The sequence below is a fragment of the Oryctolagus cuniculus genome, chromosome 5, assembly GCF_051225735.1.
Source record: "Oryctolagus cuniculus isolate XC-2025 breed Fujian yellow rabbit chromosome 5, ASM5122573v1, whole genome shotgun sequence".
NCBI classification, from domain to species: domain Eukaryota; kingdom Metazoa; phylum Chordata; class Mammalia; order Lagomorpha; family Leporidae; genus Oryctolagus; species Oryctolagus cuniculus.
The window spans coordinates 35,594,786-35,614,339 of NC_142871.1; the positions used below are offsets into that span (position 1 = coordinate 35,594,786).

The 19,554-nt window shown below is 40.7% G+C and overlaps 1 protein-coding gene across 13 annotated transcripts in view; it reads right to left on the reverse strand.

Annotated features, from left to right (window-relative positions):
* Positions 1 to 19,554, reverse strand: part of EYA4 (EYA transcriptional coactivator and phosphatase 4) — a 341,780-nt gene that overhangs the window by 309,931 nt on the left and 12,295 nt on the right. For 8 of the 13 annotated variants that reach the window (XR_016233724.1, XM_070073546.2, XM_051854317.3 and 5 more), the window contains exon 2: positions 15,506 to 15,584. The exons of the other annotated variants lie outside the window; for them this stretch is intronic. The gene's annotated coding sequence lies outside the window, so the exon portion shown is untranslated. The remainder of the gene's footprint in view (positions 1 to 15,505; positions 15,585 to 19,554) is intronic. 13 annotated transcript variants of the gene reach the window in all.

Consider the following 19,554-nt stretch of genomic DNA (forward strand, 5'->3'; position numbering starts at 1 on the left):
ATATACTTCTTTTTTTCTAATTTTTTTATTTTTTTAAAATTTTTTTAATTAATTTTTTTTTTGACAGGCAGAGTGGACAGTGAGAGAGAGAGACAGAGAGAAAGGTCTTCCTTTGCCATTGGTTCACCCTCCAATGGCCACCACGGCCGGTGCGCTGCAGCCAGCGCACCACGCTGATCCGATGGCAGGAGCCAGGTGCTTCTCCTGGTCTCCCATGGAGTGCAGGGCCCAAGCACTTGGGCCATCCTCCACTGCACTCCCTGGCCACAGCAGAGAGCTGGCCTGGAAGAGGGGCAACTGGGACAGAATCGAGTGCCCTGACCGGGACTAGAACCTGGCGTGCCGGCGCCGCAAGGCGGAGGATTAGCCTAGTGAGCCGCGGCGCCAGCCAAAAATATACTTCTTTCTCCAAATTAGTTTGTTGTCCAACATTCATTAATCTTACCAGTAATTTTATATGTTGCTTATATGTTATTTTTCTTATGTATTATGGAAATAAGATTCATTAGTCTATTACAAATTTAAGGATTCCACTTTAAAAACTTTCAAAAAACTAAGAGTTATATTGGAAATCTACCAAATATCCAAGACTATAACTGTTTAAAATGATAGATAATACGTCCTACTCAAAAATGGCATGATTTCATTATTAAGTTTCTTCAAATTGCTATAATAAATTCTGTGCAGTCCTGATAATTTGTTCTTCTGAGTGAACATCAAGCGACGGAGGAATCAGGAAACAGGCTGTCAACTGGTAAGAAGTAGAAAGGGAGGGGTAGGGCTAGATGGAGGCACATGCTGATTTTCAATGCAGTCACACCTAAGGATGTGCACCTTCCAGTCTTAGCATCTGCCACCATCCACAACTCATATTCTTTTAATTCCAGCTCAGGACCCGGTATATAGTCTGTACTCAATAAATATTTGTTACATAGATAAATAGCTTGATTCCTAATTTAGAGCTTGATAACAATACTTTCTTATGTTTCCCTGCCTTGCCTGAGTTTCTGGAGCAGTCATGGCTGTGTAAGTTTTGAGTTTCCTGATCATGGAACAGGAAAATTGCTTTGCTAGACCTCAATCTGAAATGTAGTATCTTGGGAGAGGGAGAGGGTTCTCTCTCTCTCTCTCTCTCTCTGTGTGTGTGTGTGTACACAGTGAATATTATTAATTAAGGCTCCATAGTCATGAAATTCTTTGCTTTTTGTTACTTCTATTGAAGATTTAAATGTAAGAAATATCCTGTAATTGATGCCACTTAAATAATGAGAGTAGAGGCTAGGATGGTTAAGGAATACAATTTGATAATAAATAATGTGGCTGCTTATTAAAATGTACTACTTTGAATGTACTGATTTGGTCAACATTGAGCTTTTAGCTCTGAAAATTGTTATTCTTGTACCACTAAATGAGTATCAAGCAAGACTTGGGTATAAGTTGCTATGACAGGTATTGCAAGGACCTTTAGTCTTTGAAGAGTCCTGGCATTCAGTAACTTTAATTGTTGGTTTCAGATGTCTGTCTCAGTCAGTAATACAGCTGCATATGAGAGATGTCACTTGGAAATACACATTTTGGATCACTTTGAAGTCTGGATTACTTTGGACTGAACATGAAAATTTTATAGTTAGTGGCAAATTTCTTTTTTAAGATATAGTCAAGTAAAGAATAACTTAACCAATTACATTAAAAATTATCCATAATAAGAAACTTCAAAGGAAAATTTGTCTTGGTGGCAAAGTGTTAATCAAACAAACCAAGAAAACATTTTTCCCAACCCCATAATTTCACTCTCATTTGAATGCAGCTCATTTTAACTCTCCCTATTGCATTTCTGGGAATTTTCAGTTTTGAGATAGTAATTTTTTAAAAGACTTTAAATTTTGAAAGGGAGAGTTACAGATAGATAGAGAGAGATTCTCTCTCTGCCAGTTCACTCCCCATATGGCCACAATGGCTGGGGTTGGATCAGGCTGAAGCCTGGAGTCCATATTCTTTTCTAGGTCTCCCCCATAGGTAGCAGGGGCCTAAGTTCTTGGGCCATTTTCCACTGGTTTCCTAGGTATGTTTGTAAGGAGCTGGATAAGAAGTGGAGCAGCAGAGCTGAGACATGAACTGGTGCCCATATGAGATGCCAGCACTGGAAGTGGCAGCTTAACTCACTGCACCACAATGCTGGCCCCTGAGACAGTAATTTTTAAGTCATAAGAATAGTAGGATGCATAGGATGAAGGAAAATGGTATCTTGGTTAGGGATAGTTGGAACACATGCTCTGGTAATTCCAACTGTGTCTGACTGGGACTTCTGTGTTCATTCAAAGAAGTGGGCCTCCCTATGGATACAAGAGAGGTCCTCTGAGTCATCCGATTTACACAGATAGAGGGTTGGGACTGAGGCACTTACATTCTAAAAGGTACAAGAGGACAACAAACCGTGTTTCTCAACAGTTAGAATGATTAAGTCTTGCTTCCTATCAGAAGATTTCAATAAATCCATTTAGTTGAACGGTGGTTTATAGAAGAATTTTAACATTCTTGAATCAAAATGAAAAGCAACATAATGTTAAGATGCGTAGATTCCAAGTTGTTGGGCTGATCAGAGACAGCTGAATGCTAAATTAAGTTATTGCACACTGGCATCAAGCAAAATTTATTTTGCTACTTTAAGCAAAATAAAAGAAAACAAAAGAAGTTGCTTGCACTATATTGATTGACTTCAATGTTTTACCTAAAGCTATTTCTATTACAAGCCCCAAATTTCCAAGCCCTTGTTTTCTTTAAAGATTTATTTAGTTTTTTGTTTGAATTGTAGAGTTATGGAGACCAGGGGAAGGGGAGAGAGAGAGAGATCCTCTGTCTGCTGGTTCACTCCCCAGATGGCCACAACAGCCATGTCTACGGCAGGCGCCAGATTTCCATCCTGGTCTCCCACACGGGTTACAGGGGTTCAAACACTTGAATTATCTGCCACTGCCTTCACAGGTGCATTATCAAGAAGGTGAATCAGAAAAAGAGCAGCAAGGGTGCTCTAATATGGTACATTAGTATAAAAGCAGTAGTTTAACCCACTGTACCACGATGCTGGCTCTCCAAACCCTTGTCTAACCCTTGCATCAGTATGAATAATGTTGTATTAGTACCACATTAATCACTTCATTCTTAACTCTCCCAATATTCTCGCTCTTGGTGTTCTCTATAATTCCATAATATCATCTTGTATTCTTTACTTGAATCATAGAGAAACCTTTGCTCTGGATCTCTTGCTTGTTGTAGTATTACATGAAGAACAGAGTGATTTGAGGTGCGGGTGATGGCTTACAGGAATAACTGCCCGCATGGTACGTGTAGGTTGATCTCATTGTCCAGTTGTAAGCCAGAGGCAAAACAAATGAACTTGTAATTCTTTTTAGAATTAGTGATACAAAGGTGAAAATATATAAATGGACAATCCTCACAGGGTGGAGGCTATTATAAACATTGTTCAGACGCAGAATAGAAGAGAGAGCTGTAATTAAGGTGTCTGTCTTTCAGTGGGCAAAGCAGTTCTTTCTCATGATTGGTGAGGACACTTTATAGCTCCCCCATCAACTCTGTTTTATGCCCATAGTGTTTTTCCTGTGCTACATGGACCAGACCTTGTAATGAAGGAAGCACTACATGAGGAATCCAGAGCCCTGGACATAAGGTCCACTTCGGTCACCCTTTGTTGCCAGTTTTTCCTCTCTGTGCTCCATTTCCTAATATGAAGAAGAAGGGTATCTACCTCAGTGATTTATCTCCATGACCTGCAACAGCATAAGTATTCACTCTGCCCTTCCCCTTTATAGTTTCTCATTTGCTAGCCAATGAATAAGCATTTAATCGTTTCCTAATATGTACCTGGGTTGGATGAGTTTCTTAGTGACTAAGAACTCTGTTTCCCAACTGAGGCCAGATCTATAAATGGTAAGTGAATTACACCAATAGCAGAAGGACTGCTCAGATTTCTTCAGGTTTTCTCTGACGAGTAACTGAGGATCAGAGAGCAACTGTGTGCATGCATTTGGCTGCTAATTTAGCATCAGTGGACCTGTGCTAATCCAGGATAATTACTTTTCAGGTCCAGATTATCATGAGTGTGTGAATATGGCTGTTATTCAGATGGTATCTTGTGACAACTTTCAAGTGATGGGGGAAGGGTAAGGAGTGATTCAGATTAGTGGACAAAATTACATGTTGTGAAAAAGTATTGGGGTAGTCTAATGAAACTCACACAAATAAACATTGTGTCTAGGTGGAGATGTATTTGTTACAAGTGAATATGTATAATCAAGACTAGGAACACCATAGGGCTGCATAATTATTAATCAGTTGATAGGTTTCATCTATCAAGCAAACTTACTTTTCTCAAAATGTCTCTCCTACAGTTCTTTAAAGAATTCCCCAGTCAGTGCTGTGGCTTAGCAGGTAAAGCTGTCCCCTGCAGTACCGACATCCTGTATAGGCCTGGGTTGCAGTCCCTGCAGCTCCAATTCTGATCCAGCTCTCTGCTCTGGCCTGGGAAAGCAGTAGAAGATGGTCCAAGTCTTTGGGCCCCTGCATCCATGTGGGAGACAGGGAAGAAGCTACAAGCTCCTGGCTTTGGATTGGCCCAGTCCTGGCCTTTGAGGACATTTGGGTAGTGAACCAGCAAATGGAAAACCTCTCTCTTTGTGCCTCTGCCTCAGCCTCTGTAACTCTGCCTTTCAAATAAATAAATAAATCTTTAAAGAAAAGAATTCCCCAACACCTCACCATTAAACACTGATTCTTTTGAGTTAAATCAAAACTCATTTGTTCACATGGACATATTTTGGACAAGTAGTGCCATTGTCCTTTACAACTAACTTAGTGGGACTTTTTCCAACATGACATCTAAGTGGACCACACTTTGAGGAAGTATCACAAACATGCACAGAGTTTGAAGGGTCTGGTAGGGATAGGTCTGAGAGCAGCATTACAGTGAAGATAAATTGGAATCAGGAAGAAGCAACAAAGAGCCTAGGACCCCAGAAGAAAAAAGTGAACAAAAAGACATGAAGATACAAAATACGTTGAGTCATCCTCCCATCCTCCTGCCTCCATCTATTGTATTTCTTTTTTTAAACATTTATTTATTTATTTGAAAGTCATTCAGGGAGAGACAGTGAGATGGAGAGAGACAAAAAGAGAAAGAGAGAGATAGGGAGAGAGACAGATAGAGAATTTTCCATCTGCTGTTTCACTCCCCAGATGGCTGCAATGGCTAGGGAGGAGCCAGGTAGAAGCTAGGAGCCAGGAAGTTTAACCAGGTCTCCCACATGGGTGGCAGGGGCCCTAATACTAGGATCATCCTCCGTGGCTTTTACCAGGCCATTAGCAGGGAGCTGGATGGGAAGTGGAGCAGCTGGGACACGAACCAGTGCTCATATTGGAAGTAGCATCACAGGCAGCTGCTTTACCTGTTATGCCACAATGCTCGCCCCTGTCCATTTTATTTGGAGTCTTGATGGATTATATTCATATCTTGGGTATTTGTGATAGAATGTTGCATCTGATTATTCTATATGAGTACTTAACACATTTTATTTACATTAAATCACTTGAGGCACAGTTTTCCCAACAAGTTAACGTGCTGCTTGGGATGACTGCATCTTCTATTGGAGTGCCAGTTCAAGTCCCAGCTGCTCTGCTTCTGATCCAACTTCTGCTAGTGCATCCCAAGAGGTAGCAGATGATTGTCTGAGTGCTTGGAGCCCTGCCACTCATGTGAGAGAACTGGATAGAATCCCAGATTACTTGCTTTGTTCTGTTCCCATTCTGCCTATTGCAGGCATTTGGGCAATGACCAGAGGATGGAAGATTTCTCTGTCTTTCTGTCTGTCACTGTCTCTCTCTCTCTGTCTGTTGTGCTTACTTTCAAGTAAATGAAAATAAATAAACTTTAAAATTAGAATAACCAAAAATCAATATATTGATTTATATAAGTCTAATGAATAGATTAACGTCACTTTTTCTAATTCTGATTCTAGAAAGATCAATGGTTAAAGGACAAGTAGGTAAAGAAGGATCACTACAAAATAATAGCTAAGTTCCACAGATAAATATTGTGTTGAATAGTAAATTATGCAGTAACATAGTACAACTTAATTGTATGCTTTATTCCATGTTTTACCTAGATCATCTCCTTAATTCTAACAACAGCTCTAAAAGTTAATACTATTTTTGGTGCATTTTACAGATGAGGAAATGAAAGCTTAGAGAAGTCAGGTCTCCTGGTGAATTCACTCCGCTAAGTAAGAAGTACAGCAGAGACTCAAATCCAGGTCCCTGAGATTTTGGGGATGGATTGTTAAAAACCTCCTGGGAGATGACTCACTATGGTTGGGTGTTGGTTGGCTCACACCATTGGGAAAAGAAAACAAAGACAAAAACCAAAACCAAAGGTAATTATTTGCTATGGAATTTGTGAAACCATGTGAAAATACATAGACTTATGAACTTAGAGTCTGGGTTAAATTCAATCAGGCATGAACCAAAAATATCACTAATCAGAATTCCTGCAGCTGCTTTCCAAGTAGATGAACTGGCTAACCATTCTACAAATTGAATTAAGAAGTAGTTACCAGGCCAGCGTCGCGGCTCACTAGGCTAATCCTCCACCTTGCGGCGCCGGCACACCGGGTTCTAGTCCCGGTCAGGGCACCGGATTCTGTCCCGGTTGCCCCTCTTCCAGGCTAGCTCTCTGCTGTGGCCAGGGAGTGCAGTGGAGGATGGCCCAAAGTACTTGGGCCCTGCACCCCATGGGAGACCAGGAGAAGTACCTGGCTCCTGGCTCCTGCCATCGGATCAGCGCAATGCGCCGGCCGCAGCATGCCGGCCGTGGTGGCCATTGGAGGGTGAACCAATGGCAAAGGAAGACCTTTCTCTCTGTCTCTCTCTCTCTCTCACTGTCCACTCTGCCTGTCAAAAAAAAAAAAAAAAAAAAAAAAGAAGTAGTTACCAACCTAGGAACTTAGAATAGGCCTATGACTAAGTAAAAAGTTTCGGAAAAAACAGAAAACACAATGAACAGCATTAAGGACATGGCATTGTTGCTACTCTGTGTTGCTGCTTGCCTTCTTTTGGGAGGAACACCAATGGGACCCTTCCTCAAGCAGGTTCAAAGGCTACGAGCGCACTCGTTCCTCTGTGTTCCTTTTGATGAGGCTGTGCTTTCTGTTTCTGTGACCACTCATGAAGTATGCATTACCATTACCACAGTGGCATCTGTGGCAAGAGACATGACAGCCAAAGCTGGGATGTTTATTCAGTTCTACCCTCACTCGCTCTGGTTCTCTACAGTTTTTTTTTTTCTTGCTAGCGCTTTGATATTTGGTGTCAATGCAGCAAATCTTGATGTCATATCAGATTTTTCTCAGTCTTAAGATAAAAAATAACAACAGCTCTAAAAGTCAATACTATTTTTGGTCTAAAAGTTAATACTATTTTGATAAATTTAAGATAAAAATAATAAATGAATAACTTGTATAGTAAAAATTAGTTCAAAAGTAGGGTATTCATTCAAAGAGTGTACATCACTAAAGACAGAAGTTGTGTTTCTGGGGCTGGCACTGTGGCACAGCGGGTTAACGCCCTGGCCTGAAGCACCAGCATCCCATATGGGCGCTGGTTTGAGACTCCGCTGCTCCGCTTCTGATCCAGCGCTCTGGTATGGCCTGGGAAAGCAGTAGAAGAAGGCCCAAGGCCTTGGGCCCCTGCAGCCACGTGGGAGACCTGGAAGAATCTCCTGGCTCCTGGCTTTGGATCAGTGCAGCTCCAGCTGTTGCAGCCATTAGATGGAAGACTCTCTTTCTCTCTCTCTCTGTCTCTCCTCTCTCTGTGTAACTCTGACTTTCAAATAAATAAATAAGTCTTTAAAAAAATAAGTTGTGTTTCTGTGTTACCTATGAGAACACTCTAGGGCTGGAAAAAGAATCGAGGAAGAGAAACAACGCTATGTCCGCATAACTTTTCCAGGCTTCCTTTACCTTGCCTACCACCATGCTCCCACGATTAGAGTCCATGAATCAGAGAGGCAAAAGACATGGAAAAATGGACAGAAATCTTCGAAAGGCACTTTTAAAAAATGTGTTAAAAAAAAGAATAAAAAAAACAAACCAAACCAATAAACATATGAAAAGATATTCAATTCCATTGTCATCAATCTAAAAACATTCAAAAAATAAAAATAATGAAGAAGCACTAGATGTATAATTGAAAAGAGGAGACCAACAATGTCAAGTTTGGGGAGGATTCAGTTAAACCAGTTTTCTAATTAAATGGTTTGGAAAATTTTTGTGAGTCTGAAACTATTAAAGCCAAAATATGTGTACCATATAACTTTGCAATTGCTTTAGAAAATCAAAGTTATGCTCATTAAAAAAAAAAAAACAAAATAAGTAAACAAAACAAAACAATAAAAGAATATCCAAGGCACTGTTCATAATACCCTTAAACTGCAAACTTCCCAAATGCTAATTGACACTAGAATGAATCAGTAAATCGTGTCATATCTGCACAATGGAGTATTAGATAGGCAAAAATGAGAATACCTCACAGACACATGTGATGGTATAGAGGAATTTCACAAGCATAATTCTATGTGAAAGAAGCCAAATACAAGAGGACATAATGCATTATTCAATTACAGAAAGTATGGAAATAAACAATTACACTATTGAATGCTATATCTTGAGTGTACAGCGCCATGCCTGAAGGGCTTTAGAACTGTAGGTAATGTTCTTTTTTTTTTTTTTTTAACTTGGGTGCTGGTTACCTGTGTGTGTCCACCTTCACTGGGTTGTACATTTGTGAACAATGCATTTTTTCTGAATGTATGTCATTCTCCAGTAGAATCATTGTTAAAATAAGATAAGTAAAGCCTTCTTCCAAAAAATCTTAAACAGAGTTTTTACCTACTGGGGTTGACTTTGTCACATTGGTTAGCAAATCCCCTTGAAAAGCAGATAGTGGGGTCTTGAGAGGGTGGGCCTTGGGAAAAGAAAGTTTGGAATGCATGGGAAGATGTTGGGCAATCTGAAGAAATTTTGCAAACAGGGCAACCTCACATTTGGTCCAGATGGAGTGCTGTAAGTATTGAGGGTTCAAGTGCATTGAGGAGGCAGCTTGGGGATCCCAGGAAGGGGCAGATACAAGCAGGCAATGGAAGCAAGAAAGAGCTGCTGTGATATAAAATGGAAAAAAATGAGGGTAAGATCTAAAAAATAGCTTCTCTTTTTTCACAATTTATTCAAGACTAGAACTGTTTGAAAATAAATTTGGTATTATTCCCATTTTCACAGAGTTTAATGAAACTCTCCATAGTAATAGAATAGGACATCACTCTTCCTGATAGACTTGGGGTCTCATCCAGTGCTTCCTTCTTAATTCTTCATTAACAAATTAGGAGAATGACTGATAAAGGCAGGGAAACAAGTGAGGACTTAATCCATGTAGAACATTCCTTCTACAGAAACTCTGGACAGCAAAGTGCTACCAACTATGTAACTGTGTTCAACAGAAACACAATGAAACTCAATATAGTTGCAATTCTATCGCAAGGGCTTTATTTTTTTTAATTTTTTATTGTATTTATTTTTTGACAGGCAGAGTGGACAGTGAGAGAGAGAGACAGAGAGAAAAGTCTTCCTTTGCTGTTGGTTTACCCCGCAATGGCCGCTGTGGCCGGCGCACCGCACTGATCCGAAACCAGGAGCCAGGTGCTTCTCCTGGTCTCCCATGCGGGTGCAGGGCCCAAGCACTTGGGCCATCCTCCACTGCACTCCCGGGCCATAGCAGAGAGCTGGACTGGAAGAGGGGCAACCGGGACAGAATCAGGTGCCCTGACCGGGACTAGAACCCGGTGTGCCGGCGCCACAAGGTAGAGGATTAGCCTATTGAGCCACGGCGCCGGCCAAGGGCTTTAATTAATTAACATTATTCAAAAGATAGTTTTATTTAAAGAAAAAATTCTAGACCAGGAGAAGCACCTGGCTCCTGGCTTCGGATCAGCGCGGTGCGCTGGCCGCAGCACGCCGGCCGCAGCGGCCATTGGAGGGTGAACCAACGGTAAAGGAAGACCTTTCTCTCTGTCTCTCTCTCTCTCACTGTCCAGTCTGCCTGTCCAAAACACACACACCCAAAAAAAAAAAAAAAAAAGAAAAAAATTCTCTACACATATTCATTCATTTATTTCATAAATACTTGATGTATCCCTGTCATATGCCACTATTAAGTACTTCTCTTCAAATCTATGCAACCATGAACTATTAGAAATAGTATTAAGCATAAATGCCTCAAAACATTTGAAATTACAATTGATGTTGGGGCTGGTATGGTGGCATAGTGGTTAATGCTGCCGCCTGCTATGCCAGCATCCAATATGGGCTCTGGTTTGTGTTCTGGCTACTCCACTTCTGATCTAGCTCTCTGCTATGGCTTGGGAAAGCAGTAGAGGATGGCTCAAGTCCTTGGGCCCTTGCACCTAGAGACCTGGAAGAAGCTCCTGGCTCCTGGCTTTGGATCAGCACAGCTCTAGCCATTGTGGCCAACTGGGGAGTGAACCAGTGGATGGAAGGCATCTCTCTCCCTCTGTTTCTCTGTCTCTCTCTCTCTCTCTCTCTCTTTATGTTGTAACTCATACTTTCAAGTAAATAAATAAATCCTAAAAAAAAAAAAAAAAAGAAATTCCAACTGACTCATACATTATAAACTATTATATAAAAGAAATGTCATACACCCTAAATACAGTGTCTTCTTTGGGAATCCTTTTGATGAGTTAAAAATATATATAGCAGAGAACCAAGAAATAAGTTATATAGAATAATACTGGACTTTAAATTCCACTGAATATGTTTCTTTTTTTTTTAAAGATTTTGTTATTTATTTTATTTGAGAACTAGAGTTACAGTGAGAGGGAGAGACAGAGAGAAAGGTCTTCCTTCTGTTGGTTCACTCCCCAAAAGGCCACGACGGCCAAGCTGCGCCGATCTGAAGCCAGGAGCCAGGTGCTTCCTCCTGGTCTCCCATGTAGGTGCAGGGGCCCAAGGACTTGGGCCATCCTCCACTGCTTTCCCAGGCCGTAGCAGAGAGCTGGACTGGAAGAGGGGCAGCCAGGACAAGAACCAGCACCCATATGGGATGCCAGAGCCTCAGGCGGAGGATTAACCTACTGCACCACAGCACTGGCCCCTGAATGTGTTTCTAATATAGGTACAAGGTACTTAATTCTCCCTATACTTTTCACAGTGTTACTATGCAAATATTGATACCTTGTAATGGCACTCTTAATGGTGCCTATTTTGTCTGTTTTTACAGGCAGAATATGTGGTAGAGGATTCACTGTTTTCATCTCATTTTTCTGGAACCTGTTGCTCTCTTGGACTGTGACATAGACCACAGTTCCCACAGCAGTTTTCAGCATCAGTGGATTCCTTTCTTTCTTTCAGACCAGGATAGCAGAGATGGCCTCGAACCAAAATCTGCAAAGTCAAGTTAACTAGAGCTATTCAACTTCTTTTCTCCCTGAGTGATTGGTTCCTCTTGGCATCAAAGACTTTACTTTTGTCTTTCAACGAAAATGTTGCCTAATCTCCGTAGGATTTTAATACTGTGATTTCTTTGTTTCTCCTTCTTACAGTCAAATTTTCCACTTTTTGCAGACAACTGGCTTCTCATAGTTTGAGACAGAAATATATATGCTTCAGTCAACAGACTGTTTTGAATTTAAGAAAAGAAGCTCCATTAATTGATGTTTACTTGAGGACCTCCTAATTATTAGGAAAGGTTGGCCCACTTTTCCTGAGTGGACCTTGCCGTGAGTCCTAGAAGCAATCTTCCTAGATCTCTTGTTTCCTGAACTCCATAGGAAACTCGGTATGGGTGTGAGCAATTGCAATCAACAGAACTCTGGGAAAGAATTCAAAGTGAATTAGAAATTATGCTTTTAAATTATGTGCTTTTTTTAGTTCTATTTTTCATTGTTCAGCAAGCACTCTCCTTTTGAAGATACTCATAATACTCCTCCCCATGTAACCCCACCCTGTGCATTATAAATCACTGAGGGCTTATATCTAATCCATAAATACTGAGTTGATCAAGCGCTGTAATTCTAACTAATAACAATTTGTTTTATGTGTTGTGACATTAATGCTTAAGGGGAATAACACTATCTAAATCTAGGCTGATGAAGACAACTTAGTTTATGTCTGTAGCCAGCATCTTGAGAGTTACTTAACTTTCATGTTTTCGTCATCAATAGCTTTAAAATAATTTGTTCATCATTAGGGCAGTGTTTTAAATGTTTGGAACATTATAAAAAGTTATGAGAAGCAGATAGGTAACCTAGCAGTTAAGACATTTCTGCCCTGTCCAGGAGGACCCAGGTTTGATACCCAGCAAGAATTACTGATTCCAGTTTTCGGCCAGGATAGTCCCTGGGAGGCAGTAGATGCTGAATAAAGTACTTGAGTCCCTTCTACCTACATGGGAGACCTGGACTGTATTCCTGGCTCCTGCTTCAGCCCCAGCCTATCTCCACCCCAACCATTGTAGGCATTTGAGGAGTGACCCAGTGAGTGGATGATCTCTCTCTCTGTTTCTCTGTTAGATAAAAATATTTTAAAAGTTATTAAAATCAACAATAACTTAGATGACTCTCCCTCTTCTGAAAACTAATAAGAAAGTTGTTTGCTTTTTTAAAATAATTACAGAATTTTTAAGGACCTTAAAGTTCTACTTTATAGATGATAAAAATGCCTTTTGAGGAAATCCATCACTTTTTTTTCTTACTTTTTGACAGGCAGAGTTAGGCAGTGAGAGAGTCAGAGAGAAAGATCTTCCTTTTTTTTCTTTTTCTTTTTTTTAGCTTTTATATCATAAATATAAATTTCCAAAGTACAGTTTATGGATTACAATGGCTTTTCCCCCCATAACTTCCCTCCCACCTGCATCCCTCCCATCTCCCGCTCCCTCTCCCATTCCATCAAGATTCATTTTCAATTATCTTTATATACAGAAGATCAATTTAGCATATATTAAGTAAAGATTTCAACAGTTTGCACCCACACAGAAACACAAAGTGTAAACTGCTGTTTGAGTACTAGTTATAACGTTAATTCACATTGTACAACACATTAAGGACAAAGATCCTACATGAGGAGTAAGTGCACAGTGACTCCTGTTGTTGACTTAGCAAATTGATACTCTTGTTTATGGCGTCAGTAATCACCCTAGGCTCTTGTCATGAGTTGCCAAGGCTATGGAAGCCTTTTGAGTTCGCTGACTACAATCTTATTTAGACAAGGTCATAGTCAAAGTGGAAGTTCTCTCCTCCCTTCAGAGAAAGGTACCTCCTTCTTTGATGGCCCGTTCTTTCCACTGGGATCTCACTCGCAGAGATCTTTCATTTAGGTGTGTTTTTTTTTCTTTGCCAGAGTATCTTGGCTTTCCATGCCTAAAATACTCTCATGGGCTCTTCAGCCAGATCCGAATGCCTTAATACTTTATCCCTTTTAGTATTTTTTTTTGTCCTACTTAATACTCTGTAATTAACACACAATTATTCTTAGGTGTTTAAATTTAACTGAAAAGTGAGCTCTGTTAAATATAAGAGTGGGAATAAGAGCGAGGAGATGTACAGTTTGGGACATGCTCAGTCTGACTTGCCCCAAACGGTAGAGTTAGGAACCTGACAGGGGATCCCAATTCAATCCCATCAAGGTGGCATGTACCAATGCCATCTCACTAGTCCAAGTGATCAGTTTCAGTTCACAATTGATCATAATGATAGGTCTAGGAGTCAAAGGGATCACACAAACAAGACTAGTGTCTGCTAATATTGACTGATAGAATTAAGAAGGAAATGGCTGGCGCCGCGGCTCACTAGGCTAATCCTCCGCCTGCGGCGCCAGCACCCCAGGTGCTAGTCCTGGTTGGGGCACCGGTTCTATCCCAGTTGCTCCTCTTACAGTCTAGCTCTCTGCTGTGGCCTGGGAAGGCAGTGGAGGATGGCCCAAGTGCTTGGGCCCTGCACCCGCATGGGCATGGGAGACCAGGAGGAAGCGCGCGGCTCCTGGCTTCAGATCGGCGCAGTGTATCAACCGTGGCAGCCATTTGGGGGTGAACCAATGGAAGGAAGACCTTTCTCTCTGTTCCTCTCTCTCTCTAACTCTGTCTGTCAATAAATAAATAAATAAATAAATAAGAATTAAGAAGGAGAGAACGATCCAATATGGGAAGCGGGATACACAGCAGACTCATAGAATGGCAGAAAGGTCTTCCTTCTGTTGGTTCACTCTCCTAATGGCCACTATGGCCGGTGTCTGCGGCCGGCGTGCTGCGTAGATCCAAAGCCAGGAGCCCAGTGCTTCCTCCTGGTCTCCCTTGTGGGTGCAGGGACCCAAGCACTTGGGCCATCCTCCACTGCCCTCCCAGGCCAGAGCAGAGAGCTGGACTGGAAGAAGAGCAACCGAGGCTAGTACCTGGCGCCCCAACCAGGACTAGCACCTGGGGTGCCGGCGCCACAGGCGGAGAATTAGCCAAGTGAGCCACAGCGCCGGCCGAAATCCATCACTTTCAGAGTCACTGGGAGCTCAATCATGTACTTAATAATCATTGTTCCTTGAAAGAGCTATTCCTCACATATTCTAAATAGAAATTCCAGATTTCTAAAATGGTACAAACTGAGGGTAAAAATTCTAAACATGAACATGGTTAGAATGGATCAGAAATAGTTATAATAAATTATAAATCATTATTATTATTACTTAGGAGCAAAACAAAAATAACTAAGGAATATATTAAAGAACTTATCCATAAGTTCAAACAGAATAGGCTGCAACATTAAAGATATCTTCACTCAAGAAATATTCTTAATAAGCAAGGCTCTGAATGTAGTGCACCAAGGAGAAAAATCCCAGCCTCACACGGAGCTTTGGCTATTTCATCTAAAATATGGAGTCAATGATACCTGCCTTTCAAATTTTTTTTTTAATTTTTTATTTTTGACAGGCAGAGTGGACAGTGAGAGAGAGAGACAGAGAGGGAAAGGTCTTCCTTTGCCGTTGGTTCACCCTCCAATGGCCGCCGCTGCAGCCGGCGCACCGCGCTGATCCGATGGCAGGAGCCAGGATCCAGGTGCTTTTCCTGGTCTCCCATGGGGTGCAGGGCCCAAGCACCTGGGCCATCCTCCACTGCACTCCCTGGCCATAGCAGAGAGCTGGCCTGGAAGAGGGGCAACCGGGACAGAATCAGGTGCCCCGACCAGGACTAGAACCCGGTGTGCCGGCGCCGCAAGGTGGAGGATTAGCCTATTGAGCCACGGCGCCGGCTTGCCTTTCAAATTAAATAAAATAATAGGAATTAAGGAAGCTGATGCTTATAAGTGATTTACAGAGTGCCTGGCAGATAGTTGACACTAAGAAAATTTTAGCTAATTTCATATTGTTGCTATTATCATTTTACTTACAGAGAATTCTTGTTATTCACAATGGTTATTTTCTAAAAGTCTCTCTGGACTTGAAGTAGCAAATACTGGATCATTGCTCCTAGCAGAAATATGGAGAACAGGGTTAGGCTCCTGCAAATTTCTGGACACAATATTTTCATCAAATGAACAATACATAACCTTGTTTTATGTATGCTTCTGTTTAGTAATGCATTATTTAATATATAGTTGAATCAGCATTATAACTTACACCTAAATTAAGCTTATCTAACACAGATGTTTTCTGTGTAAGGCACACTACAACCTGCTTGCTCTTAGGAACATTAGTCAGCATTTAAATACCATGCTTGGGACCATGCTAAAATCACCAAAAAAAAAAAAAAGTACCACAGAAATGCAAGAAGATCACAAAAAGGATGCTTTTTCGCTATAGAAGAACTGAAGTCAAAGGGCAGAATATCACCTTCAACCTCAGATGGGAATGTGCACTTCTGCTAACATAATTTTTTAAAAAGGTTTATTTATTTATTCAAAAAACAGATTTACAAAGAGAGGGAGAGAGATGGATCTTCCATTCTCTGGTTCACTCCCCATATGGCCACAACAGCAAGAGCTGGGCTGATCCTCAACCAGGAGCCAGGAGCTCCCACCAGGTCTCCCATGTGATTGCAGGAGCCCAAGCACCTGGACCATCTTCCACTGCTTTCTCAGCTGCATTAGCAGGGAGCTGGATCAGAAGTGGAGCAGCCAGTACTTGAACTGGTGCCCATATGGGATGCTGCATCACAGGTGGCTGCTTCTTGCTATGCCACAGTGCTGACCCCAACTGACAAAATTTTCACTGCACTGAGAACTGCGTATGTTGGTAAATGACAAAAACACCATAAATATTGAATCTGGAGTTTCAAATATATTCCAATCAAGGAATTGGCAAATATAAAATATGCAAAAAATTATGCTCAATCATACTGTACTTTTGAAAATCTAAAACAAATTCATTTTATAGGTAATAGAGTTTAAGAGGAGAACAGCAGGGAGAGAAACCAGGAAAGAAAGGAACTCCTAAGAAGTCTCAAAAAAAAAAAACTATTAGAGCTAACCAACTTCAGCAAGGTTACAAGATCAATATGCAAAGCCAAGTATATTAATACCGTAGTATGGAACACACTGAAAATACAATTAAGGAAGCAATTCTATTTATAATACCATACAAATAAGAATGCACAAAGTTTATAAACTAAAAAGTATAACACTGTTGAAACAAATTAAAGATCTAAATAAACAGGAAGCCATGCATGGATTGAAAAGCTTAATAATATTAAGTTGCAATACTTGGGACCTGTGTTGTGGCATAGCAGTAAAGACGCCACCTGACACCAGCATCCCATAAGGAAAATGATTTGCATCCTGGCTGCTCCACTTGTGATCCAGCTCCCTGTTAATCGTCTGGGAAAAGCAGTTGAAGATGGTCCAAGTGCTTGGCCTCTGCCACCCATGTGGGAGACCCAGATGAAATTTCTAGTTCCTGGTTTCAGCCTGGCCCAGCCCCAGCCATTGTGGCCTCTGGGGAGTGAACCACCAGGTTGAAGATCTCTCTCTCTCTCTCTCTCTCTCTCTCTACTCTGTCTCTTTTTTTCCTTCTTTGTAACTATGACTTTCAAATAAATAAATATATAAATCTAAAAAAAAGACAGCAAGACTCCCAAAATTGATCTACAGATTCAGAATAATCCCTTGAAAATGTAACATTATTTTTGCAGATGTCATCGAGCTAACGCCACAGTACATATGGAAATGAAACTGATCCAAATTAGCCAAAACAGTCTTGGGAAAGAATAGGGTTGGACTTCCACTTCCTGATACAAAGACTTGCTTTGAAGCTACACTTATCAAGACAGTGACATACTGGATCCAGGATGCATCCAAAATCGAACAGGATAATAGGAGTCTAGAAATAAACCTTTACATTTATAGTTAGATGATTTTGTAAAAGATTTATTTATTTTATTTGAAAGGCAAAGCTATGAGGAGAGAGAGGGAGAGAGAGAGATGTATCTTCCATTTACTGGTTCACTCCCCAAATGGCCTCAAAGGCGAGGGCTGGGCCAGGCAGAAGCTTCTCCTGGGTCTCCCATGTGGATGTAGGAACCCAAGGACTTGGTTCTTTCTCTGTTGCTTTCCCAGGCACATTAGCAGGGAGCTGGATTGGAAGTTGAACAGCCAGGACTTAAACTGGCTGCAAGCGTGTCTTAATGCTCTGTGCCACAGCTCCGGCTCCAGTTAGTTGATTTCTAACAAAGGTACCAAGATGTTTCAGCAGGGAAAAGAATATTTTCAACAAAAGATATTGGGAAAGATATATGACTCATGCAGAGAATGAAATTGTACTCTTAATAACCTACACCATCCACAAAAATTAACACAAATGGATGGAAGGTATGAATACAAGAGCTAAAGCTATAAAATTCTTAGAAAGAACGGTAAATTTTTAAGATAATGCATGTACCATGGCTTCTTATATATGACATCAAAAGCATGAATAACAACAACAACAAAAGATAAACTAGACATAGTCCAAATCAAAAACTTGTGTTCTTCAAAAGACATCACCAAAAAAGTACACAATGAATATAATATATAAACATATCACAATTCAATAATGCAAAGGAAAATAAATCAAAAATGTGCAAGCATCTGAATAAACAATTCTAAAAAATAAAAAATATACAAGCAGAAACACAGAAAAAGATGCCATCAGGAAAATGCTATAACAGACTATTTGGGCTGGTGCTGTGGCTCATTAGGCTAATCCTCCGCCTTGCGGCGCCGGCACATCAGGTTCTAGTCCCGGTCGGGGCGCCGGATTCTGTCCCGGTTGCCCCTCTTCCAGGCCAGCTCTCTGCTGTGGCCAGGGAGTTTAGTGGAGGATGGCCAAGTGCTTGGGCCCTGTACCCCATGGGAGACCAGGAGAAGCACCTGGCTGCTGCCATTGGATCAGCGCGGTGTGCTGGCTACAGCGCGCCAGCCGCGGCAGCCATTGGAGGGTGAACCAACGGCAAAGGAAGATCTTTCTCTCTGTCTCTCTCTCACTGTCCACTCTCCCTGTCCCCCCACCACCACCAAAAAAACAAACAAACAAACAAAAAAAAACCAGACTATTTGTACCTAACTAACCCTTAGTATTACTATAACCAAAAAGACAGTGAATAACTAGTGTTAATGAGAATATGGAAAAATTGGAACCCTCATACTCCGCAGAGTGGAGATAAAATGGTGCAGCTTCTTTGGAAAACAGTCTGATTGTTATTCAAAAATTTAAACCCAGGATTACCATGTCATCTGGCAATGCATTACTAAGCATATATTCAATATAAATGAAAACTTAGGTCCACACAGAATTTGTACATGAGTTTTCATACCAGCATTATTCCTAATAATCAAAATGTGAGACTAACTTAAACTGATCGATAAAGAATGTGCTGTATCCACACAAAAGAATAACATTGAGCAATAGCAAATAATGAAATACCAATAGATTGTTTTACGTGGATGAATCTTAAAGACTTTCTGCTAAATGCAAAAAGCCAGTTACAAGGGACCATATATTGTGTAGTTCCATCTATAAAAATTTTCTAACATAGGCAAATCAATATAGAGAGAAAGTATATTAGTGGTTTCCAGAGGTTAAGGGGGCACAGTAACAGGAAGTGACTATTAATGTGTTTGGTTTTTTTGTTGTTGTTTTCTTTTGTTTCTTGAATGCAGAAATACCTTAGAATTAGGTAATGGTGATGGTTGCATGATTTTGTAACTATTCTAAAAACTACTGAATTATACATTTTAAAAGGGTAAATTTTGCAGTGTTTTACTTATGATTTTAAAATAAAAAAATAATTCTATAGGATTTCCAATTCTGATCATGATACAGTAATTGCTAAGAAAATTGGTTTTTGCCTGTTAACCACTGTAAGCATGGATAAAATTTGTGATGGAGACTTTCGTGGTTTGGGACAACAGGTTGTAAATAATGATCAATTCCTAAAAAGATTTATTTATTTATTTGAAAGGCA